General features: G+C 41.2%; 1 protein-coding gene across 1 annotated transcript in view; it reads right to left on the bottom strand.

The window, feature by feature from the left end:
- The window catches only part of PTK2 (protein tyrosine kinase 2), a 309,021-nt gene extending 299,303 nt beyond the window's left edge, over positions 1-9,718 (bottom strand). Inside the window, exon 1 of the mRNA XM_011938127.1 lies at positions 9,661-9,718. The gene's annotated coding sequence lies outside the window, so the exon portion shown is untranslated. The remainder of the gene's footprint in view (positions 1-9,660) is intronic.
- Positions 9,719-26,175: the final 16,457 nt, after the last annotated feature.

The following is a 26,175-nucleotide window of genomic DNA, read 5'->3' as shown; positions in this document are numbered from 1 at the left end:
ATTTACACCAAAAACTAGGGGAAGTGCCAAAAACAACTCCAAATCACCAAGCAATCATCTGAAAGATGAGTGGGGAAAAATGAACAAGAGAACAGAGTAGAGCACGGGGCCTGGGCCCCTGAAGGCACTCAACTGTGTCCTGAATGAAAGAATAAATCCACTTACTTTTCTTCTATTCACATTTACTCATCACTAGCTCCAGCTATACTTACTGTCACGTTGACATATCCTAACATATCCCTGACAGGATGGGCAAGTAATAAATACAGACTTTTGCTCGAAGAAGTTGGGATTAACAGTTATGTTCATGATGAACAACACAACATCCTGTATACCAGGAAAGAAATGCTACTTTGCATTCGGGAGGCCGAGGCAGGTGGATCACCTGAGGTCAGGAGTTTGAGACCAGCCTGGCCAAAATAGTGAAACAAAAAAATTTGCCAGGTGTGGATGGCGCTACCTGGGAGACTCAGGAAGGAGACTCAGGCAGGCCTGAACCCAGGAGGCGGAGCTTGCAGTGAGATGAGATAGTGCCACTGCACTCCAGTCTGGGTGACAGAGCAAGATTCTGTCTAAAAAAAAAAAAAAAAAAGACTAAAGAGTCATGACTATATATTACAAGTGATTCCAGATAGGATCCTGTATCAAGGTAAAGAACTGCTATAAGGGACATTACTTGCCAAAATATGACCATGGTCTACAGCCATGCCACCCAATCTCAAAAGCTAAGCAGTGTGGGGTCTGGTTAGCAGTTATTGGGATTGGGAGGCTGCCTGAAAATACCAGGTGCTGTAGGCTTAAAATAAAATTGTTTAATATGAACATGGCCGGGCACAGTGGCTCATGCCTGTAATCCCAGCACTTTGGGAGGAGAAGGCAGGCAGATCACCCGAGGTCAGGAGTTCAAGACCAGCCTGGACAACATGGTAAAACCCCACCTCTACTAAAAATACAAAAATTAGCCGGGTATGTTGGTGAGTACCTGTAATTCCAGCTACTTGGGAGGCTGAGGCAGGAGAGTTGCTTGAACCCAGGAGGCAGTGGTTGCAGTGAGCTGAGACCACACCATTCATTGCATTCCAGCCTGGGCAACAAGAGCGAAACTCCATCTCAACAAATTTTTTTTTTTTTTTGAGACGGAGTCTCGCTGTGTCGCCCAGGCTGGAGTGCAGTGGCCAGATCTCAGCTCACTGCAAGCTCCGCCTCCCAGGTTCACGCCATTCTCCTGCCTCAGCCTCCCGAGTAGCTGGGACTACAGGCGCCCGCCAACACGCCCGGCTAATTTTTTGTATTTTAGTAGAGACGGGGTTTCACCGTGTTAGCCAGGATGGTCTCGATCTCCTGACCTTGTGATCCGCCCGTCTCGGCCTCCCAAAGTGCTGGGATTACAGGCTTGAGCCACCGCGCCCGGCCAAAAAATTTTTAATAAAAAAAAAATAAATTCAACATGTGTAATACAACAATCACACACGTAAATTCAAGTGAAATGAACATAATACGAACAGCTATCCTAAGTTCATGCAATGACAAGTGAACCATGAATGACTGCCACCTGGGCTACACAACTGGAACTGTCACCAATTCTAAAAAGCATACCAGCACACTTTTAAGCCTTCAAAACCAAGGTTAAGTTAATGAAGGCATTCCCAGAGAAAAATACAGGGACAGAGTGAGACAATAAAATATAAAAAGCAGAACAATCAGTAATCTCCCTCCTGTTCCCAAACACCAATTGTCAAAGAGGCTACCAGTAGATACTTACTGTGTGATCAACATATAAATAGTACTCTGCAGAGGCTGTAATAAACAGGTCTCATCTGCTGGAGACAGTAAGGCACGCCTCAAGACACAGAAGAGCATATGCATTAAATAAACAAAAAACAACTCAAGGAAGTCCTACTGTAATGCACCTCATTCTATCACTGATTCTGTTAGTGCCACACATTATAGCATATCATGAAGATCATAAAATGATGAGCTCATCATTTAAAATAAACTGATTTTTAAATGAAAATCAGAACACACAACTTTCTACTTTGATTCTACTCCTACTCAGTGTTGTGGCTTTTTAATCAAGAGTTTATTGGGGGAAAAAAAATGCTAAATGGCCGCTCCACAGGACATCAACAAGTACCATAAAGTAGTAATGAGCAACTCTATTTGTTTTTTTGAAGACAGGGTCCCACTTTTGTCCCCTAGGCTGAGGTGCAGTAGCATGATCTCAGCTCAATGCAGCCTTGAACCCTCAGGCTCAGGTGATCCTCCCACCTCAGTCTCCCAAATACCCAGGACTACAGACATGCACCACCATGCCCAGCTAACTTTTGGGTTTTTTTTTTTTTGTTATTTTTTTTTTTTTGGCAAGACAGGGTTTTGCCATGTTAGCCAGGCTAGTCTTGAACTCTTGAGGTCCAGTGATCCACAAGCCCTGGCCTCCCAAAGTGCTGGGATTACAGGTATGAACTACCACACCAACTTCATGTGTACTTTTAAGAAACTTAATTTATAATCGTAACAAAGCCTTAAGTTCAATGAAACTAACTTATTATTTACTGCATATATTCTTTTTTTTTTAATTGAGAGAAGGACTTGCTCTGTTGCCCATGCTGGAGTGCAGCAGGGTGAACACAGCTCACTGCAGCTTGACCACCCTCAGGCTCAAGCGATTCTCCCACCTCAGCCTCCCGAGTAGCTGTGACCACAGGCATGTGCCACCACACCTGGCTAATTTTAAAATTTTTGGTAGAGATGAGGTGCTGCCACGTTGTTCAAACTCCTGGGCTCAAGCAATCCTCCCACCTTTGCCTCCCAAAGTGTTGGGAGTACAGGCATGAACCTCTGCACCTAGGCTTACTGTCTACATTCTTAATTCTAGCAGTTTAAAACATAAATGTATCCTATCATTATAGCTCATTAACTATTAACTAAAAGATGGAGCTGAAGACTGCATAGTTTCATCAATATAAGAAATGGCATTTTTATTTATAAAGCTGATAAAACTATTTTTCTCCAGAGCTACAAGAACTTGAGCAACAAATACTAAAATAACTTTTAAACATCTTTTATTTCTGCTAATTATATGACCTTTATAATATACTGTCTCATTATACAAAGACAAATATAAAGCCTTTAGGCCACAAAAATATCAGATTACATAAATGAACCAAGGACTCCAAGACTGTGCTTTCAAAAGCAGTGTCTACACTGAAATCTACTTCACTTAAACTCTGGTGATACCTAATCCAGACAAATAGATGTCGATCCAACCGAAAAGAAAATTCAAGCTCTAATGAGTGTGTGTGTGTATGTGTGTGTGTACATATATGTGCGCAAGAGTATATGGATAATATCTGTTTTGCATGTAAGTCACCTTTTTCTTCTCTTTTTAAAGTTTTATTTCTTCAGGCATAACTTGCACAGTGAAAACATCAGGTGGATGGTGATAAGGATCGGGTCTGTTTCCCAGCCAAATCTCATGTTGAAATGTAGTCCCCAGTGTTGGAAGTGGGGCCTAGTAGGAGGTGTTTGGATCACGGGGGCGTATTCCTCATGAATGGCTTAGTGCCATTCCCCTGGTGATAAGTGAGTTCACATGAGATCTGGTTGTTTAAAAGTGTATGGCACCTCCCACTCTCTCTCTTGTTCTCTCTCGCCATGTGATGCATCTGCTCCCACTTCACCTTCCATCACGAGTAAAAGCTCTCCGATGCCTCCCTGGAGGCCGGTGCCATGTTTCCTGTACAGCCTGCAGAACAGTGAACCAATTAAACCTCTCTTCTTTACAAATTACCCAGTCTTGGGTATTTCTTTATACCAACGCAAGAAATACAAATGGGTCTGTGTAACCACCACCGTGCTGAAGATACAGACTACTTCCATCGCCCCAAGAAGTGCTCCCATGCTCTTTTGTACTCAATTCTCTCTTCGGCCCCAGGCAACCACTGATTTTATTTCTGTTCTTACAGATTTGTCTTTACCAAAATGTTATATAAATGAAATCATAGTCATATGGAGTTCTGTGTTTTCACTTAGTAGACTGCTTTGAAGATGTGCCCATTTTGTTAGGTGCGTCAGCAGTTAGTTCCTTTTTTATTGCTGCACAGGATTCCATTGTATAGGTGTACCAAAATCTGTTTATCCATTTACCAACTGATGGATATTTGAGCTGTTTCCAGTGATTACAAATAAAGCTGCTATAAACGTTCACATAGAGGTCATTGTAAGAAAATGTTTTCATTTCTATTGAGTAAATATTTAGAAGTAGGACTGCTGGGTTGGGTGACAAGTCTATGTTCAACTTCGTAAGAAAGTGCCAAACTAATTTCTTTAGCAATCATAACATTTTGCACTTCCAACAGCAAAGCAGGAGAGTACTAACTGTCTCACATTCTTGTCATGTGGCACTGTCATCTTCTTTTTGGTTTTTAACATCAGCCATTCTAATAGGGTTGCAATGGTATCTCATGTGTTGTAATTTACATTTCCTAATGACTACTGATGTGGAACATCTTTTTGTGTGCTTACTCTCATTCATATGAAATGGATGAAACATCTGTTCAAATCTTTCGGCCACTCTTTCACTGAAATTTTTATTGAGACACCTATCCTTTTTAATCAGTTTATCAAGGAAAAAATGCTAAAGTGTTTGTATATTTTGTTAAGCCACTTGGAATTCATGAGTACTGGGTAAAAATCTAAACTGCCTACTTGCCACCCCAACTCACAACACTATGATATGCAAAGATGGATTGAAAGAAAAAAACACTCATCCCCGTCTCTTCCTTTCTCTAAAGGTAAGATCCTACGCAAAGTTGCCTGCCCACATTCAGAATCAGGAAATCAAAATTTTCCCTGTTTTTACAAGTATTTTATGAAACTACACTCTTCCCTCAGTATGAGCCAGCAACACAGATGATTAAGAAATTTGCAAGGCTTTGCAGAAATACCGCATTTTAATACGACTGATACATTTTAAAAGGAAGTACAATACGAGAGGGGAAAGGGTCACTGGCAATTCAGTAGGTGGCACTATTCTTCTCTCTGTTAAATGTATGACTCCCAACTGTGCACTGTGGTTAAGCTTAAGGGCTAAGCTTTACTGTAAGGAAATGGAGAATTGGATATTGCCCCAAGGAATCTTGGACTGTTTTCTTAACTTTTCTAAGCCCAGTTTCTCATCTGTAAAATGAGAATAGTAACCAAAACCTTACTGAGTTGCTGTAAAGAATTAAGATTTGAATTAACACAATGACTGACACATGACAGCTATTATGATTTAGGACTATTTCTTTCACCATGACTCCTGAATCACAAGTGTAAATAAAGACGAGAAAGATGTGCTCTTCACAAAACTGAGTAAAAAGCCAAAGCTTCAGACGGCAAGTCATATCTGTACACAGTGCACCCACTGAACATAAGGGCCTGACCATCCATGAGAAGTCCCATGCATTTACACAAAAAGTACCCTAGAGTTTGCAATCATGAAGGCCACTTATGAACCTTATTTCTTAGCATTTTGCCTCAGCATTTCAAACTGAACAATGCTTCTTTTAGAAAGGAACTAATCTCTTGGTTTTTCAGTATCTCATTATTGATGGCTTAATTTTCTCTATATAGCTATGCCATACAGATGAAAGTTGTGTTTACATCCCTCAATGACATTTTTCCAACTTCTCTGCTTGTCCTCTCCCCAGTTTGGCCAAACACGGAGCAGCTTCTTAAATTTCCTGTTGTCATCACCTTGTTCTTGCCTGAAAACTGAAGTGGTACTACAGCATTCATTCCTGCACTCATGAATTGGCTTGGATAGTTAGATGCCAAGATTATTAAGTTTTTGTAACCAATGTATAAAGATTTTTCTGTAAATCAATACATAAAATCAACAGCTTAAGGTTATCACTTGAATTCAAGTGTTCCTGATATACCCTATGTTCAGATTTTAGGACATTAATAATTTACCATCAAGGCCGGACACTGGCTCATGCCTATAATCCCAGCACTCTGGGATGCCAAGGCAGGAGGATCGCTTGAGCCCAGGAGTTTGAGATTAGCCTGGGCAGCATAGTGAGAGCCTTCCTCCACAAAAAATTTTAAAAATTAGCCAGGCGCAATCGTTCACGCCTGTAGTCTCAGCTCCTTGGGAGGTTGAAGAAGGAGGACCACCTGAACCCAGGAGCTCAAGGTTACAGTAAGCTATGAACATGCCATTCACTGTACTACAGCCTGGGTGACAAAAGGAGATCTTTATTTCTCAAAAAAATGAAACAAAAAATATACTGGTGTTTAAGATTCTGATTATCACAATTCCCATTTAAACTTTTTTAAAGCTCTTCAGGGCCTGACTGTCACAATTCCCATTTAAACTTTTTGTAAAGCTCTTCAGGGCAAAGTCAGTAAGTTAATAAACACATAATCTAACAAGGTAACACCAAACAGGCTTTTCAAGTCACCAGAAAATAACAGATCACTTCCATCTCCATGTTTTTCTTTTTTTGGCACCATTTTTACTACCTAGAATGACCTTCCTCAACTACAGCTTCTCCTTAATACGCTTCCCTAGGAAGAAATCATCTCCATTCCTCCTCTGTCCTTCCCATCAGTTTTTTCAATCAGTATTTTCTACTTACCTGTCTTACCTGTTCTCGCCTTATTTTTGCTAGTACCACAGGTTTCTCCACCCTGGTACCATTTATAGCAGGTCTAGAAAGCAACCTCTCTAGACTGAAGCAGGGAAAAGGAGAAGGAAAGCTCCAGAAGAGGTGTGTCTCGGGGGTGAAGACAAAATGAATACACTTGACTGCATGGAAATGAATTGAGAGGCTTTACTTACAGAGCTGTCAGAGTGGGAAATCTTAGCCAGACCTAAGAACATTAAGCAAACTGGCCGGGCGCGGTGGCTCAAGCCTGTAATCCCAGCACTTTGGGAGGCCGAGACGGGTGGATCACGAGGTCAGGAGATCGAGACCATCCTGGCTAACACGGTGAAACCCCGTCTCTACTAAAAAATACAAAAAACTAGCCGGGTAGCCGGGCCAGGTGGCGGGCGCCTGTAGTCCCAGCTACTCGGGAGGCTGAGGCAGAAGAATGGTGTAAACCCGGGAGGCGGAGCTTGCAGTGAGCTGAGATCCAGCCACTGCACCCCAGCCTGGGCGACAGAGTGAGACTCTGTCTCAAAAAAGAAGAATATTAAGCAAACAAGAGGGACAACTGCAATTTTCAGTCCAAGAAAACAAGAAAAACAAAGCTGAACAAGAAATGTAACCACACTACTTTAATTGGCTCAATACTGAGTTATATTTAAAAGTCAAAATAATTAAAAACGAAAATACGGATCTAAACAAAAACTGTTCTAGAACTACATGAGGAAGATGGGGGAGAGGAAAGACCACGTAAGAGAGAGAAAATCCCCACCTACCATGATAGGAGTTCAGCATATAATGTTTCCTAAAATTAATGGAGCAATGACTAGTACACAAATACTATTAGGAAACAAGGATGTACATGCTAAAATCAACACCTAAAACAGATTATTTCCATTGCTTCTGGGAAGCAGATGGAAGACCAGACAGGAGCTTGTGGTTTCCTACATGAATACACCCATCGCCTTTGTATTTAGCTCAAAGCTCACTTTTGAAATGAGGCTTATTAAGACTACCTTATTTAGACCTCAAATTCACTGACACTATGGCATTACTTTTTTCTCATCTCATGTCCCACCTTCCAGTACATCACATGATGTACTTATTTGCTTATTATTTTTTTATTATCTGCTTCCCTACACTATACAGACTCTGTTTGGTCTACTGATATATCTATCTAAAGCAATTAAAACCATGCCAAGCACTTAGTAGAAGCTCAACAAACATTTCCTGAATTGTAAAGTCATAGTTTAAACCAATCCTTTACCAGTATTACCAACTCCCACCGTCCTTCCAATAAACAAGCCTGGAAAAAAATCCATTTCATGATTCAATACAAATATAAGGACAACTTATATCAGACTATACCTGGACTGCTAGGAGCTAGTACCAGACAAAAACGCCATTAACTAAAAAAATTGGTACATTCTAATTTAACTGTCACCAATCTCAGTTGAACCACAACATTCCTAGGCAAGCCTTCTCCATCCTTGCATGGCTCTCTCCTCTTCTTCACTACCCCTATTTCAAACATCCTCCACTATCATCAAATCAACCCCAGCACTGCTTTTTCTACTCATTCTTAGATGACGACTTCAAATCCTACTTTAGAGAATACAGAAGCATTATAAAAGAACTACCTCAACTGTCCCCACATTACCTTGCTACAAACAATGTCTCAATAAATATTTGTTCAATAAATGAGGAAACTGAGGAAAAGAAAAATAAAACGTTTTGACCAAAGTTCCACAGCTAAAAGTGGCAGCACCAAAGTGTGAACTCGGGCTCATCTAACTCTAAAACTAGGCACACAGTAAACCAACATATCACTCTACCTCTTAAAATCCTCACCTTACAGATCAACATGCCACCCCACCTCCTAAAATCCTAAGTGGTTTCAAGTTCAAGGTGGTGGAGTAATGAGTTCTATTCCTGTGAAGACTTCAATGAAACTGAAGTATTCAAGTTTTTTTTTTTTTTTTTTTTAAAGGTAAATAAGAGGAAGGGAAGAGCCACCAAAAGATGAGAATTCAACAAATATCTAGCTATTAAAGAGGAGCTACATGCACAGTGATGTGTAAAACAGAGACAAAACTCAAGTGAATCTTGATGAGGCTTTGTGTCTGGCCATGAGGTATTGGTGAGGGCTGATGCTAATAGCCAGGGGTGAAAACAGAGGGTTTAACTGACTAGTTGTGCCCAGGCTAACTCAGCATTTACTCTCAGACCAAAAAATATATATATATTTTTTTAATTTTTAAAAAATCCCAAGGGGCTATGTCTCTAGAAAATAAAGCAAAGGTTTCCAGTATAGGTGTTAACATCCTTACAGTAACACTCTCCTTTATTTTGTTATTTAGGGGCCCACAGACTAAAAGCATTCTGAAGCAAAGTACTTCTGTTCTGAATTCCCATCAGGGGCTAAATCTAACTCAGAAAAGTAACTAGTCCTGCTTCCCTATACACTTACAGACAATAAAGGATCATCAGACATACAGGGAATACTACCGTCATGAAAAAGAAATAAATGCCAGAGAAAACAAAGAGAAAAACCAAGCTTGAAAGAAAGCTAAGCTAGGAAAGCTTAAGAAAACTTACAATTAAAAATAATAAACTAGTTTTAGAGTTCAACCCATGAGCAGTCCCCCAGAACACTTGGAGTTGCAGATAAAATGCAAATGTAAAAATCCCAAAATAAAAGTAATAACAAAAACATAAAATATGAGGCAGAACAGGGAGACATGCTGGAACTGGGGGGAAGGGTCAATATTTACGGCAATACTATCTTTATCTTACAAAGGAATCAAGATATTGACATAAATCAATAAAGTAAGCAAAGACATTGTTAAAACTACAATAGAAGAATTCTAAAAGAAAAATACACATACAAACTGTTTACCAATAAGTAATGCAGGAAGAGATATGGGGAATAACATAAATAAGCTAAACCTTTATATCCCAAATCAGAAAATCAACAGGTCATTCAAAACAGAGAAGTCACAAATGATAAAGTTTAACATACAATACAGTCAGCCATCCATGTCAGTGGGTTCCACATCCAGATTCAACCAACCATGGATCTAAAATATTTGAGGAAAAACAAAACCAATGGTTGTATCTATACTGAGCATGTACTGATGTTTTTCTTGTCATTATCCCCCAAATAATACAGTGTAACAACTATTTGCAAAGGATTTACACTGTATTTGGCATTATAAGCCATCTAGAGATGATTTAAAGTACAGTTGACCCTTGAACAACATGGATTTGAATGGTGCAAGTCCACGTATAGAGAGATTTTTTTCAATAATAGTTACACTGAGTGTGCCTGCCTCTCCTGCCTCCCCTTCCACCTCTGCCATCCAAGACAGCAAGACCAATCCCTCTTCTTCCTCCTCCTCCTCAGCCTACTCAACATGAAGACAATGAGAATGAAGATCTTTATGACAATCCACTTCCGTTTGATGAATAAGTATATTTTATCTTCCTTATGATTTTAATATTTTCTTTTCTCTAGTTTATTGTAAAAATACAGTATGTAATACATATAACATACAAAACATGTGTTAATCAACTGTTTATATTCTCAATAAGGCTTCCAGTCTACAGTACTGATGGCAGCAGAAGCCAATCTGGAGGGGCTGCTGCCAAGACACAGGCTGCAGTGGGGCCAGCAAGAGCTGGGAACAGGTGGGAATCCCAGCCCCCTATTGAGTTGGTAGAGGGGAGCCCCACATTCCCAGGTACAGCTGCAGCCTCCTAGCCTCGGCTCCAGACCTGGGCATCCCTGTGTTCTTAGGGGTCCAGGAAGCCCCCCTGCCCTCACAGGCTCCTGGCCTCTCCCCAGTCCACTCCGGGGCAGAGCAAAGTTGTGGCTGAGCCTGAGTCTGTCACAACCTGGCTGAGTGTGAGCACGCTCAAGGCAGCACTGACACACCAGCCCCCTGCCACCTTGGCCTGCTCCAGACTTTGGGCAACAACAAGCATGGAAGGGAGACCAAGAGGGAGTTGAGAGTGGCTCAGCGTAGGCCTGCAGGCACACCTCGTTACGAACAGCCTAGGTGCCATGGATGGCATGCTGATGGTGGGAGAAGGCAGAAAGGCTCCTGGGTAGAAAGGGGCAGGTCCCCCGTGAAATTCCACCTTCAAGCCAGGGGGCCTTGAAGCCTTGAAGCCCGGGGGCCAGGCCACCAGTTCTGGGTGGAGTCCATGGCCTGGAGTAAGAACTTCCAGAGCTTTTTACGGGCCCGCCCATGGCACTTCCTCCCTTCTGAGCCCATAAAAGCCCCAGACTCAGCCTGACTCACAGAGATGTTAGGACTACCAGCTGCAGAAAGAAGCTACCCACTTTGGGTCCCTTCAACTCACCAGGACGACCTGCCTGTGGAAAGGAGCTACCCACTTCAAGTCTCCTCTCTGCTGAGATCTGGACACTCATTGGGATGACCTGCCTGCGGAAAGGAGTTAGCCACTTCGGGTCTCCTGAGAGCTGTTCTGCCGCTCAGTAAAGCCCCTCTCCGCCTTGCTCACCCTCCAGTTTTCCGTGTACCTCATTCTTCCTGGACACCGGATAAGAACTCGGGACCTGCCGAATGGAGGAACTGAAAGGGCTAAAACACAAACAGCACTGAAACACGGCCTCCTGCTTGCCATGTTGCAAGCAACGAGCAGAAGAGAACCCCCAAGCCAGGGCTATGACACCCTCTTTGGGGCTTTAGTTCCTCACGTCTCCACTCTTCCGGTGCCACCTTGTTCCCCTCATCCAGATGCAGGTTCCCACAGCAGAAGCTTAATGCAGGACATCTGGTCCAGCTGTAGCCTTGCACAGAACCGGCACCTGTGCCAGTGCCTGGCGCTGTCCACCCTGCTACAGCAGCTGGCTGTGCAAGGTGGTCGGACCACATGCTCACACACCCACACACCCCTCACAACTCCGCACCTGGCTCGCCCTTGGCAGGTGTGGGATCCAGGCTTGTAGTGTGAGCCAAGCACAGCATGCCAAGCTGAGTGGGCAGAACAAGCCCAGTGGGCATGGGCAGTACTCAGGCAGAAGGTGCCACCAGCCAACGTGATTTCTGGCTGGTGAAGCGACACCTCAAGGATCCTGTGACACTATTAGTAGTTAAGTTTTGGGGAGTCAAAAGTTATACACAAATTTTCAACTGCAAAGGAGATGGGCACTCCTCAGTCTGCACTGTTCAGGGGCAATTGTATATGAGAGGACATGCATAGGTTATATGCAAATATTACACCATTTTATGTAAGAGACAGGCTCCACAGATTTTGGTATCTTGGGGGAATCCTGGAACCATTCCCCACAGATATGGAGGGACCACTACATATTAGGAGGTACCTAATAATATAAATAATAAAAAAAAGTAGCTTTTTGAGTCAACACTCCCAGAACCTCAGAGTCCAATCTATCTCAGCTGTGCTCATCTGCCCACACGCTATAAAAGATGCTTTTATTCACAAATACGGGATTCTGCAGAAGGGGCTCAGGGAGGCCTTCCTTTCTGTCCCCCACCTTCCCACATCACATTAACCCTGAAAATCATCTCCATATATATCCCAGCAACTCAACTCCTCCCAGACTTTCCTTCGCTTGCCTAGAATTCTGGTTCTAAAACACCTCCTTCCCAAATTTCTGTCTTCCAATGTGTCACTTAAAAACAAGGCAAGGACCAAGAACCAACTCTGCCAAAGCTAGCTGCTTCGGAACCAGACCCGTACTGCAGGAGCTCAAATGGCCCAAGGGACTTATGACAGGAAACTCAGTGAAATAAGGGACCTATATCTCAGCATTACATCATGAAATTCAATGGATTGGAAGTCAGACTTACACATATGGCCTGACCATCTGTCCAGAATTTGCGGGGGAGGGGGGAATTACAGGAACACTGGTTATGAGGCTATTTTCCTAGGTTTATATATTTTCAAGTGATTTTAAAAAGACAAATCAGGATGGGTAGATATTGTCCTATAGCTAAAAAGTTCCAATGAGGCCAGGAACGGTGGCTTATGCCTATAATCCCAGCACTCTGGAAGGCTGAGATGAGAGAATCACTTGAAGCCAGGAGTTTGAGAACAGCTCGGGAAACAAAGGAAGACTCATCTCTACAAAAAAATTTTTGGAATTAGCCAGGCACGGTAGCATGTGCCTATATTCCCAGCTACCTGGGAGACTGAAATGGGCCAATAATTTGAGCCCAGGAGTTCAGAAGCTGCAGTGAGCTATGATCACACCACTGCACTCCAGCCTGGGTGATGGAGCAAGACCCTATCTGTAAAGAAAAATTTAAAAAAAAAATTTTTTTTTTCTTAAAGTTCCAATGAGCCAGTAAGCTGGTTCTTGGGTCACAAAGAGCTGGTTTGTCATCTCAACTCTCTTTAGGCTTTCGTTTTCCAGCACATTACACTAAGAATATAAGTTTTGCATTTCTGCTATGAAACTGTCTTGTGCTATACCAAGAGGAAATATTTTTACAGCTAATGCTGCTGAAAAGTTACATTTGGTATTCTTTCTTTTGCTCAGATCTACTAAGAAAAGAGAACTTATTTTGTGACAAGCATTAGACAGTCCTAATTCAGCATTTAGTGAAAGTTAACTGCCGGTTAAGCAGAGATGAAATAACAAAAACTGCCCTCACACACAGACTCGCACCCAAATAAACAGAATGCACTGTTATAGGAAGAAAGGTACAATATGGACAGGGGGAGGGAAATAGGAGGACACAAACAGAGGGGCTGTGACCTTCTCACACTGTGACATAATCACATAATCACATCTGACACAGCACAAGGGACAGAGTAGGCTCCTCTTCCTTAGCCCATGAAGGACAGGGGAACACAGGACCACCGCCTTGTTTCTAGGCCTTGCAAAGAAACAGAAACTGTATGACATAACTTCCCTTCACTAATACCTAGAAATAGATTTGGGAGAGAAAAGAGAACAAAGAAAGGCATGCACTGACACTCATATGGAAATTAAAAAATAATCCTAGGTCCGCACTCCAAAAACACTTGCGAAAGTCAAATTCAACACAGCTATAAATTATCATGAATTCTGACTCCATGAAGTCCAAGTTTATGAGATATTTACCATAACAACACAAAACAAAATGCCCACAAAAGAGATTTATAAATATTCTATGAACATATCTGTACTCAATTTACCACCAGACTTAGAAGAAAGCTTTGGAAACAAGACAAAGTAGGATTACCGTCAATTGTATTATTTCTAAACTGTGAAACATGCACCAAGATCTACAAGTTACAAACTGACAAATTACAAGTCATATAATCTCTCCAGAGCTCAGTTTTCTGCTCATTAAAATGAGAAAAATGGCACCAAATAATCATTGCTAACAACTTTGAGTGAACACCTTACGCATATCTCACAGCATCTTTGTAATAACCCATTAAGGGAGATTCTATAACAACCCCCTTTGTCAGATTTTTTTTAAAAAAGCTTTCAATAGATTAAATAATTTAAGATCAAGGAGTTAGGAAATATAATACCTAGCTAAACCAATATCTGAATCCAGAACCCATGAGAATAAGATACAGCTATCCCCACTTATCTGCAGGGGATATACTCCTAGATCCCCCAGTAGATGCCTGAAACTAGGGACTGTACTTGGTGCTATATATACTACGTTTTTCCTATACATACATACCTACAATACGGTTTAATTTATAAATTAGGGACTGTAAGAGATTAACAAGAATAACGTAATAAAATAGAACAATTATAACAATATGCCAGCATCACTACTACCCCTCCATTTGGGGGCCATGATGAAATAAACTAAAGGTTACTTGAACACAAGCACTGTCATTCCTTGACAGCTGAGCTAACTGAGATGGCTACTAAGTGACTAACAGGTGCAGCATACACCGTGTGGTGAACATGCTGGACAAAGGCACAATTCACATCCCAGGTGGGACAGGGCAGGACAGGGCAGGACAGATCAGGATGCACGAAATTTCATCAGGCTACTCAGAATAGTGCACAATTTAAAACTTATAAATTGTTTACTTCTGGAATCTTCTAGTTAGTATTTTTGGACTGCAGCTAACATTGGGTAACAAACTACAAAAAGCAAAACCACACACTTGGGGGAGGGAACTGCTCTACCAGTCAAGAGCACAACACTGTGAAGCCAGAATGAGTCTGAATCCCAGATTTGCCATTTACTAATTTAGTCATCTCTTTTTCTGAGACGGACTCTTGCTCTGTCACGCAGCCTGGAGTACAGTGGCACGATCCTGGCTCACTGCAGCCTCAAATTCCTGTGATCCAGGCACACATCACCACACCTGACAATTTTTGGTTTTTGCTTTTTTTTTTTTTGTCTTTTTCAGAGAGACAAGGTCTTGTTACCCAGGCTGGTCTCAATTTTTTTTTTTTTTTTTGAGACAGAGTCTTGCTCTGGATGGAGTGCAGTGGCGCAATCTCAGCTCACTGTAACCTCCACCTCCTCCTATGGAGGTTCAAGGAATTCTCCTGCCTCAGCCTCCCAAGTAGCTGGGATTACAACAGCTGGGTGCAACACCACGTCTGGCTAATTTTTGTATGTTTAGCAGAGACGGGGTTTCGCCATGTTGGCCAGGCTGGTCTCGAACTCCTGACCTCAAGTGATCCACCTGCCTCAGACCCTCAAAGTGCTGCGATTACAGGCGTGAAACACCGCACCCAACCACTTGGTCTCAAACTCCTGAACTCAAGCGATCCTCCTGTCTCAGCCTCCCAGAGTGCTGGGATTACAAGCGTGAGCCACTGTGTCCGGCCCTAACTTAGTAACCTCTAACCTCTCTGTATTTTGGTTTATGCGAATGTGAAATAGGGAAGAACAGTAAATCTTACTTATAAAGTTATTGTGAGGATTCAATTAGTAATTGTAACTTAGAGTGTTTATAATGTACCAGACACTATTCTAAGCACATTATTATTAACCATTATTATACTACCTCAGAAAAAAATATATAAAGTATCTACACATAACAGGCACTAAATGATTTCTATTTCTTCCCTTACCCACTCTGCAAAATCAACTACCTTTTGTTTATTTCCATTGTACGACAAAGAGACACTAAGACAGACAAAAGAAAAAACAAAACCAAAAATCCCAAGACACAGGTATAGCAAGAGAATTATACTCACAGTTCAGAAGGCCACAATAACTCTGAAGAAATCAAATGACAATTTAAAAAAAACTTCTAATTTCTCTTTCCTCTTTCCATTGCAAACAGAACCTGAAAGACAAGATATATACACATAATAATATATTTACATATATGATATATTAAAAAACCATCATTATTTCACGAGTTTTTTTCAAGGCTTTATTGTATTGTCCACCTTACAGTCAGCTTCTTCACTGCTTACCATACATACTGTACTGGACCTTGAATGAAGAATAACAAATTTGGAAAAGCCCTGTCTTCAAACCCATATTTTAGTTGAAGGAAATATACATGAAATAACTAAGAAGCATTAAAACATCAACAGGCATAATTAATCTGACATAAAGTTAGCTAACAAATTCAGAGGAAGATGGTAAACAGAATATACATATCTATTTCACTTCCGCTAAAATTATACAAAAGAGACAGATATGGTTTGGCTGTGTCCCCACTCAAATCTTGAATCGTAGCTCTCATAATTCCCATGTGTTGTGGGAGGGACCTGGTGGGAGGTAACTGAATCATGGGAGCAGGTCTTTCCCATGCTCTTCTCATGATAGCGAGTAAGTCTCACAAGATCTGAGGGTTTTATAAAGAGGAGTTCCCCTGCACACACCCTCTCTTGCCTGCTGCCGTGTATAAGGCATGTCTTGCTTCCCCTTCACTTTCTGCCATGATTGTAAGGCCTCCCCAGCCATGTGGGACTGTGAAGTCAATTAAATCTCTTTCCTTTATAAATTACCCAGTCCCAAGTATGTCTTTATTAGCAGTATGAGAACAAAGTAATACAGACATATTAAAAAGATAAATTTAAAAACCAAACCCATGGGCCAGGGAGAAATGAAAGAAAAAGTAACAGAATTTTTGAAGCTATAAGAAAAGCCTCTAACACTGAAGAAAGAAACCAAACAAACAAGAAAACAGAAAAACTTGGAGGAAACAAACTATAAAAGATTGGAAGCATAGCAAATGACTCAGCAGGCCCAACGCAGCCAGACCAAGCCAGCAGCCAAAAACACTAAGAACCAATTCCATTTCCACAGCCATGTCGGGAGAAGGTTCAGAACTGGCAGCACTAAATGCAGACAGAACAAGGGGTAAAGAAGGAGGAGGCATAAAGGATGGTGAAGGTTGGGTGAAGACTATCTACGTTGCAGCTAAAGCCTCAACACCATGCCTTCATGGGACTCCCCAACCATGACAGAAGACTGGGGGCTCTCTGGAAAAGGAGAGCATCCTTAGACAAAAGCCACCCTGCCCAACTGTACAAAACAGAGGTCGATTTAGTCACTGAACACACATTTCAGCTCCTCCACCACCCCCTATGCACTCTCCTGCCAAACTTCAGTCAGTCAGGTCTTTACCCTGCAGGAACCTGATAAGTCTAAGAAGAAAGACCTAAAGATACCAACACTGGGGATTTCCCAACAAATGGGTCATCCAGAATATCCTGATGCAAAAGTCAGAGTCAAAAGGCTGAACCCACTTACTAAAGCTTCCAAAGAATTTTTTTGATTCGCCACAAGGAAATGAATACCAGACACGTGAGAAAATTCTGTAACACAATAGATAGAGAACACGGGAGGGTGGGGAAGAGGGGAAGGAATAAAAAAGCCACTTGGGGGAAACAACACATTACTCATGTGTTTTAGTGAAGCTGGGGAAAACAGACCTACTGTGCTGCCAGTCATTTGAAAGTCTAGCACATACGATTACGTACAGTACATAATACTTGATAAACAACTATGCTACTGACTTATTTATTTACTGTGCACTTTTAATTATCATTGTAGAGTACACGCTACTTATCTAAAAACGATGACGACAACTGTAAAATGGCTCAGGCAGGTCCTTCGGGAGGTATTCCAGAAGGCACTGGTAACCTAGGAGATGACAGTTCCATATGTGTTACTGCCCCTAAAGACTTTCCAGTGGGACAAGATACGAAGGTGAAAGATATTGATATTGACGATCCTGACCTTGTGTGGGTCTACCCTAATGTGTGTATTTGTGTCTTCATTTTAACAAAAAAGTTTAAAAATGATAAATTAGGCCAGGCACCGTGGCTCACACCTGTAATCCTAGCACTCTGGGAGGCTGAGGTGGGCAGATCACCTGAGGTCAGAAGTTCAAGGCCAGCCTGACCAACATGGAGAAACCCTGTCTCTACTAAAAAATATAAAATTAGCCAGGCACGGTGACACATGCCTGTAGTCCCTGCTACTCCACGGGCTGAGGCAGGAGAATCACTTGAACCCGGGAAGTAGAGGTTGCAGTGAGCCGAGATCATGCCATTGCACTCCAGCCTGGGCAACAAGAGCAAAACTCCATCTCAAAAACAAACAAACAAACAAATGATAATTTAAAATTTTTTTAAAATACAGAAAAGCTCATAGAATATGGATATAAAGAAAATAGTGACTAGGTGCAGTGCCTCGTTCCTATAATCCCGGCACTTTGGGAGGCCGAGGCAGGTGGATTGCTTGAGTCTAGAAGTTTGAGACTAGCCTGGGCAACATGGTGAAACCCTCTCTACAGAAAAAAATAGAAAAAATTAGCTGGGCATGGTGGCACACGCATGCAGTCCCAGCTACTTGGGAGGCTGAGGTTGGAAGATCACTTGAGCCTGGGAAGGGAAGGTTGCAGTGAGCTGAGATAGTGAGCAAGATCCTGTATTAAAAGAAATACATACATACATATATATATATATATATATATATATAGTACTGCTATACAATGTGTCTCTGTTGTAAGCTAAGTATTATTACAAAAGAGTCAAAAGTTTCAAAGCACTTAAAAGTTTATGAAGTTATAGTAAGCTACGGTTATTACTGAAGAAAAATATTTTTATAAACAATGTAGCCAAAGTGTACAGTGTTTATAAAATCTACAGTAGTGTACAGTGATAATCTAGGCCTTCACATTCACTCACCACGCACTCACTGACTCACCCAGAGCAGCTTTCAGTCCTGCAAGCTCCATTCCATTCATGCATGTAAGAGCCCTATACAGGCATATTTTTTAATCTTTTGTATCATATCCTTATTGTACCTTTTCTATGTTTAGATACACACATACTTACCACTGTGTTACAACTGCCTACAATATTCAGTACAGTAACATGCTATACAATTTTGCAGTCTAGGAGCAATAGGCTATACCTTATAGTGCAGGCATGTAGTAGCCTACCATCTAAATTTGCTGAGTACACTCTGACGTTTGTACAACAATGAAATCACCTAATGCATTTCCTGTCGTTAAGTAACTCATATATAAAAATCAAAAACAGAATTACAAAAAGACAAATCCAGTGATAGATTTTATTTCATCTATCACTCATGAAATAGCAGTTCAAAGTCTCTTGTCCATCCTGCTAATGAGTGAACTACCTTTTTCTTGACACGTTATGTATTTTTTATGTAAACTCTGTTAGAACTAAGATTTACCAATATCTTCTCCCACTCTGTAATTTGCCTTTCACTCTCCTAATGATTTTTTGTTTTTGAGATAGTGTCTGTCACCCAGGCCTGAGTATAGGTGGTATGATCATGCCTCACTGTAGCATCAACCTCCTGGGCTCAAGCAATCCTGTCTCAGCCTCCTGAGTAGCTGGGACTAATAAGTGCATGCCACCATACCCAGCTAATTTCTTTTTTTTAATTTTTTGTAGAGACAGGGTCCCACTATGTTATCCAGGCTGGTCTCGAACTCCCAGGCTCAAGCAATCCTCCTGCTGTGGCATCCCAAAGTTCTAGGATTACAGAAGCCACGCGAAGCCTAATAATGTCTTTTGAAGACTATGATGTCCTAACTTTAATGTAGCACAATTCACCGATTTTTCTGTTATGGTTGCTTTTTGTGTCCAGAGATAATAAGATGTTATCCATCATTATCCTCTAAAACTATGCTCTCCAACACAGTACCCACTAGCCACGTGCTAAGGAGCGCTTGAAACGTAACTAGGCCAAACTGAGACTAAGTGTAAAACACACATTGAATTGCTAAAACTATGGTATCCTTGCCCCCCAAAATAAAATATACTAATAATTTTTAAATTACTTGCAAATTAAAATGTCTTTGAGCGTTACTGGGTTAAATACAAAATATTATTAATTTATCTGTTTTTCCTATTTAAATTTGGCTTCTAGAAAAATTTAAAATCACATGTGGCTCACAATATATTTCTATTAAACGCCATTATACCAGTTTTATGTAATCTTTTCATATCTATAAATCCCCTTGAAATTTTTTATTGTGTGAAGCAAATTATTATTTTTCCCTATATGGACACCCAAATGACCCAGCACCATTTACCGAAAAAGTGTCTCTTCCCTGTTGCTCTACAGTGTCAATTTGTCACAGATCAATTGTTACAAAAGAATATATACAGTATAATTCTATTCCTATAAAGTTTAAAACTATACAAAAGTTAATCCTAATGTTTAGAGACACTTAATATGGAGTAAAATTATTTTTTTAATGGAAATGACTGTCACAGAAGATGATGGGAAAGGGAGTAAAAGGCTGGCAATCATTTTTTACCTGAATGTGGTTACACACATACATATTTTTTTAAACAAAAGTAGGCCAGGAACGGTGGCTCACACCTGTAATCCCAGCACTTTGGGAGGCCGAGGCAGGTGGATCACGAGGTCAGGAGATTGAGACTATCCTAACACGGTGAAACCCCGTCTCTACTAAAAAATACAAAAAAAACTAGCCGGGCGAGGTGGCGGCGCCTGTAGTCCCGTCTACTCGGGAGGCTGAGGCGAGAGAATGGTGTAAACCCGGGAGGTGGAGCTTGCAGTGAGCCAAGATCACACCACTGCACTCCAGCCTGGGCAACTGAGCCAGACTCCGTCAAAAAAAAAAAAAAAAAAAAAAAAACCCACAGAATGTCCACCCTCCTTTCCCAGCATTTGTAACACTTCTCACTCATGGCAATCCTACAAACTTCCTGGCCCTTGTAGGTCCCCCCACCCAACCTATATAGGCTTCCTCTGCTTGCCCTTTAAGTACTCTCCTGGGGACCTTATTCTTTAAGTATATTCCCTTTGCAGTGCAAAAGCAGCCATAGACAATATATAAACAATTTGAATGCATCCCAATAAATACGTATTTACAAAAGCAGATTTGGCCCATGTGCTACAGTTTCCTGAGCCCTGTAACAGACCACTGATACCAATATGCATGAACCTTAAGGCCTTGCCTCTCCCTCTAATACAGCCTATATATGTTCTTCCTCCTATAAAAATATATACCCTATAACAATGAACAGCTTATAATAGCACCTTCTCTTAACTAATTATTTCCACAAGCTATACCCTGTGCTAAGAGTCTTAGGAGTACTCAGTCCTCAAAACAACCTCTCAAGGAATTATTCCTGTTACACATTTCCAGAAGTTCAGATTTAGAAGGTTATCTAATTTTCCAAAGTCACATAATAATAAAAAGCCAAGCGAAAAATCAAATTCAGGTGTCTCACCCCAAAAATCCTGTCCTTAACCATGACCAGTTACCCAATCTAACGCTTTCACCTCACTGATCTCTCACCCCTAAAATCCCTGCTCTCCAATCCCATGGCCAACCATTTAGTTCAAGTTATGGTGTTGCAAAAACAAAAGCAAAACAAAACCTCCTAACTGATCTACTTTATTATAGTGCCCCCTTCAATTCAGCTTCTTCACCAGTACCTACCTGAGTGACCTTTCCTAAAACAAATTATGTGAACCACTCAAAAGTCTTCAATAGCTCTCATTACTTTCAGGGATATTAGAAATTCTTTGCTTTGAAAAGCAATTTTCCAACGGTGTTCCCTATTCTGCTGACATTTATCTGGGGCATCTAAGCATACCTTCTAAGCCTTTACCTCTTCCTCATCGCAGTATTTTTCACCATCCCATTCCAACTAGAATATTCCAGGGGGAACAGGGAAGAGGAGAACTTGACGGGGGTTGGGGGTTAGGGGGTTAAGAGCGAGAAGGAGAGAGAAAGAATAGAACCAAACCACTAGCTTCCTATCTCATTTTCCATCACTTGCTCATTCCCTTTCTATGGTAGGGTCATCCTGAAAAACCTCAACTTCCCTTAATGTGTCATGCTATTTCTTACAAACAAGCCTTAACTTATGCCAGTCCTTCTGCCTGCAAGGTTCTTCCCTTCCCCAACCCAGCTTACTCCTAATCATCCTTCAAAGTTCAGTTCAAGTGCAACCAAAAATCTGCCTTCCATGGCCCTATTCCCACCCAAGATTGATGTGGATGCACTACCCTACACATGAATGTTTCTACCACAGGATTCAGTCCACTGAACCATAATCAATAATTTACCTGTTTTTTAAGAGACAGGGTCTTGCTCTATCTTTCAGGCTGGAGCGCAGTAAAGAGAGCCTAGCTCACTGTAACCTCAGACACCTGAGCCTCCCTCAGCCACACCACCACGCCCAGCTAATTTTTTTTTTTTTTTTTCTGGAAAATAGGGTCTCACTCTCATCCAGGCTGGACTGCAGCAGTGCAATCATAGCTCAATGCAGCCTCAACCTCCCAGGCTCATGCAATCCTCCTCCATCAGTCTCCCAAGCAGTTGGGACCACAGGTGGGCACCACCCTCCGCCCCAGTTAATTTTTTTTTTTCCTGGTAGAGACGGGAGTCTTGCTATATTGCCCGGGCTGGTCTCAAACTCCTGGACTCAAGCAATCCACCCGCCTTGGCCTCTCTCCGCCTCCCAAAGTGCTAGGATCACAGGCATGTGCCACTCAGACCATTTCTCATTTATCACTTTTCAGAACCAAGTATAATGCTAGCAACAGTATAAGCAAATGCAAACATTTTTTCATTTATTAATGTACAGAGATCTACTATACATTCCTGGCATCATTTCAGGAAAAAAAAAAATTCAAATACACTCAGACCTTGCTTGCCCTTTAATGAGTTTCAACTACATATTCTTTACTCCCAAGAAAACAAGTATTTATCCTATATCCTCTTTCTCTCCAAAAGACAGAATGTTCACCAATGGCTTTACAAAGTTTTGATGGTCCTGCTATCATGAATGGATATGGAACCTAAGACCTAATAATCCTTTTTTGACATTGCATGCATCATGTAATATGAAGAGTGTCGGCCTGGGCATTAGGAAACCTGATTTCTACTGTTTAGGAAAAAACACTGTCACTTTTAAAGAAAACAAAATCCAAACTCTTTATTATGACCCTTACTGGTCAAGCCAAATCTAACTCTCTAATGTCTCTCAGCACTGCCTCCTAAGAATCCTACACTCTGGCAAAACTAAACTATTGTCAGCTCACAGAGCAACTTGTACTTTCTCTCACATCTCTGCCATCTGCTGCTCCTTCTACCTAGATCTTCTTCCCATAGCTAAACTGGATGTATATGTGGTGGGAGCTGCTTTGTCTCCCCCCAGATTAGATGACCCTCTCCTGCACTCCACAGCATTTCTTCACTCAATATAGGTTATTCAGTGACAGACACAAGCCATGCATTGCACAAGGTATTGGACACACACGGTACCAGAGACATGACCATTACCTCAAAGGAATCTTGTGGTGAAGCTTACTAGAGTGGTCATTAAAATTTTGCCTTTTTTGTCAGTCTCCTCCTCCTCCAAGTAAACAACAATATTCTAGGCCAGGCGTGGTGGCTCACAACTGTAATTCCAGCACTTTGGGAGGCTGGGGCGGGTGGATCACCTGAGGTCAGGAGTTCGAGACCAGTCTGGCCAACATGGCAAAAACCCGTCTCTACTAAAACTACAAAAATTAGCCAGGCATGGTGGCACACACCTATAATTCCAGCTACTTGGGAGGCTGAGACAGGAGAATCACTTGAATCCAGGAGGCAGGGGTTGCAGTGATCAAGAACACGCCATTGAACTCCAGTCTGTGTGACAGAGCAAGACTGCATCTCAAAAAGAAAAAGATTCTTGGGACAGTGACAATCTCTTTCAGCTCTGCAGCCTCAGGACCTACACACCAGGTAAACAACTTAAGCACTATTAATTAAAACCAAAGTAAAGGTCTAAAAAGCTCCAGTTTGTTGCAGTTGGAAGCATTTCTTCTTTCCATGCACTCTGCCTTTCCTGCCTCCTTTCTATCAGGAGTGTAAACCTAAAAAACATCACTTGTTGAATTACTCTGACATTCTTGGAAGTGGCTTTCTTCTCTTCATTACATGCAAAGACAAACCATCCCAGTTACTCCCCACATCTGCTTTTTGTTCACCATTGTATACCCAACAGTATGCACCATTATCTAAAACAGCATCTAGAGCACATGATTATCGATAAACATTTATATGATGCATGAATGACTTAATGAATAAATGAATAGATACACTAGCACTGAGTCACATACCTTAGTCACATTCTGATAATCGCTTTTTGCTTTATGTTTTATTCTATGTAGTTTAAGGAGAATTTAAGCACGTTACAAGCCTCCATTCTATCAACACTAGGCTTACTGCCCACTTGCTGTTTTAGCAACAGGCAATTTAATGCATATTCAATCCTAACTCTCCTCAATCCTAACTCTCCTTATTCCATGATTTAATCCACCTTTACTAAGAATAGAAATCTATTTGTAACTATGAAACTGATAAAATATAAGCATAAAAATTGGAACTAGTTCAGAGTATAAAGTAGCTATTTCTCAAATTATAAAATTAAAAGCATTAAATTCTTTTTCTCCAGATGAATAAAGAAAAATTAAATGTTATATTATACAATGATATATATGTTTATCTTCACATTCTCAACTCTGAAGATATTTTAAGATGGATATTCCCTACCCTTTGTGCATGAATGAGTGTATTTTAAGACAGGTATAAATAGATGCTTGGGCTGCTCTGAACCCTGTTCCCTTTCTAACCTGCAAACTAAAATATTCCATACCACACTAAATCTGTGCTTCATTATCACGTAGAATATTTCCTTTCACCACCTAGCTTTCAATGTTCTCATTTCAATGCACAATCCAACTTGGCCAGCCTTCTATCATTCATTTCTCACTACCGCCAAATAACAATCCTGATCATAACAATAGCAGCTTCCTGTGTGTGGAGTGTCTATGTTAGCTCATTACTCCTCACAGCCCCAACTGGTTACTATAATTGTTTTCTACTTTACATACAAGGAAAGAGACTTAAAGAAGTTACTAAGTTTTCCAGGGTCACACAGCAAAGGAGGGAGAGATCAGGGATTCAAGTGCTGGTTTATCAGCCCTCAAAATCATGCTGCTATTCTTGCTTCCCAAATTAACTACATAATATTGTTAAAACAACAAACATGATCTGGGCTTTCCAAAGCAAACATGACAGAAAGTTCTTACCATAGCTAAGTAATGTTCAATATGACATATTGACAAATTATAAGTTATCTGGCTGGAATTAAACAAGTAGGATGAGCCCCTGGAAAAGAAAATGTCTGTTTGACGCTAAGTGCTAAACAAGGCTCAAACCCAGTATTTCTTTCTTTCTTTGTTTTTTGTTTTGTTTTGTTTTGTTTGTTTTTGAGACGGAATCTCTGTTACCCAGGCTGGAAGGCAGCGGTGCAATTTTGGCTCACTGCGACCTCTACCTCCCAGGTTCAAGCAATCCTCCTGCCTCAGCCTCCTGAGTGGCTAGGATTACAGGGGACTGCCACCACGCCCAGCTAATTTTGTATTTTTAGTACAGACAGGGTTTCACCATGTTGGCCAGGCTGGTCTCCAACTCCTGACCTCATGATCTGCCCGCCTCGACCTCCCAAAGTGCTGGGATTACAGACGTGAGCCACCGTGCCCGGCCTAAACCCAACATTTCTTAACCCATACCCTAACAATTTAACTCATCTATGAAGCTCCCCAATGTTCAAAATACACAACCACTTTATACGTGAGCCACCGTGCCCGGCCTAAACCCAACATTTCTTAACCCATACCCTAACAATTTAACTCATCTATGAAGCTCCCCAATGTTCAAAATACACAACCACTTTATACCAATTTTCCCTTCTTCTAAACTCAGTCTGTCAACAGTTCCTGCACTTAACACAAGCTGCAACCAATATTCTGAAAGAACACAGGCCAGAAGTAACGTTCTGAAAAACCAAAATGTATCAAGAATGTGAATATGTTACGAAAATCACCCAAGCAAACAAAAGCTTCTTTTATGTTTCAAAATAATTTTCTAGCCAAAAGTATTCTAATACTAGACTGGCACTGCTCAAAGGTGGGAATACTGTGCCTCATTCACTAGCTCTGCACTGGTGTTTAGTACAGCGTTTGCCATCTAACTGGTACTAAGCTACTGAGTAAACCAATATCCTAAAAGAAAAGAGGCTATAAAATTACTG

The sequence above is a fragment of the Colobus angolensis genome, unplaced genomic scaffold (assembly GCF_000951035.1).
Source record: "Colobus angolensis palliatus isolate OR3802 unplaced genomic scaffold, Cang.pa_1.0 Scaffold17, whole genome shotgun sequence".
Classification (NCBI taxonomy): domain Eukaryota; kingdom Metazoa; phylum Chordata; class Mammalia; order Primates; family Cercopithecidae; genus Colobus; species Colobus angolensis.
The sequence above is the reverse complement of the archived record's forward strand: the minus strand, read 5'-3'. Positions and strand labels throughout refer to the sequence as shown.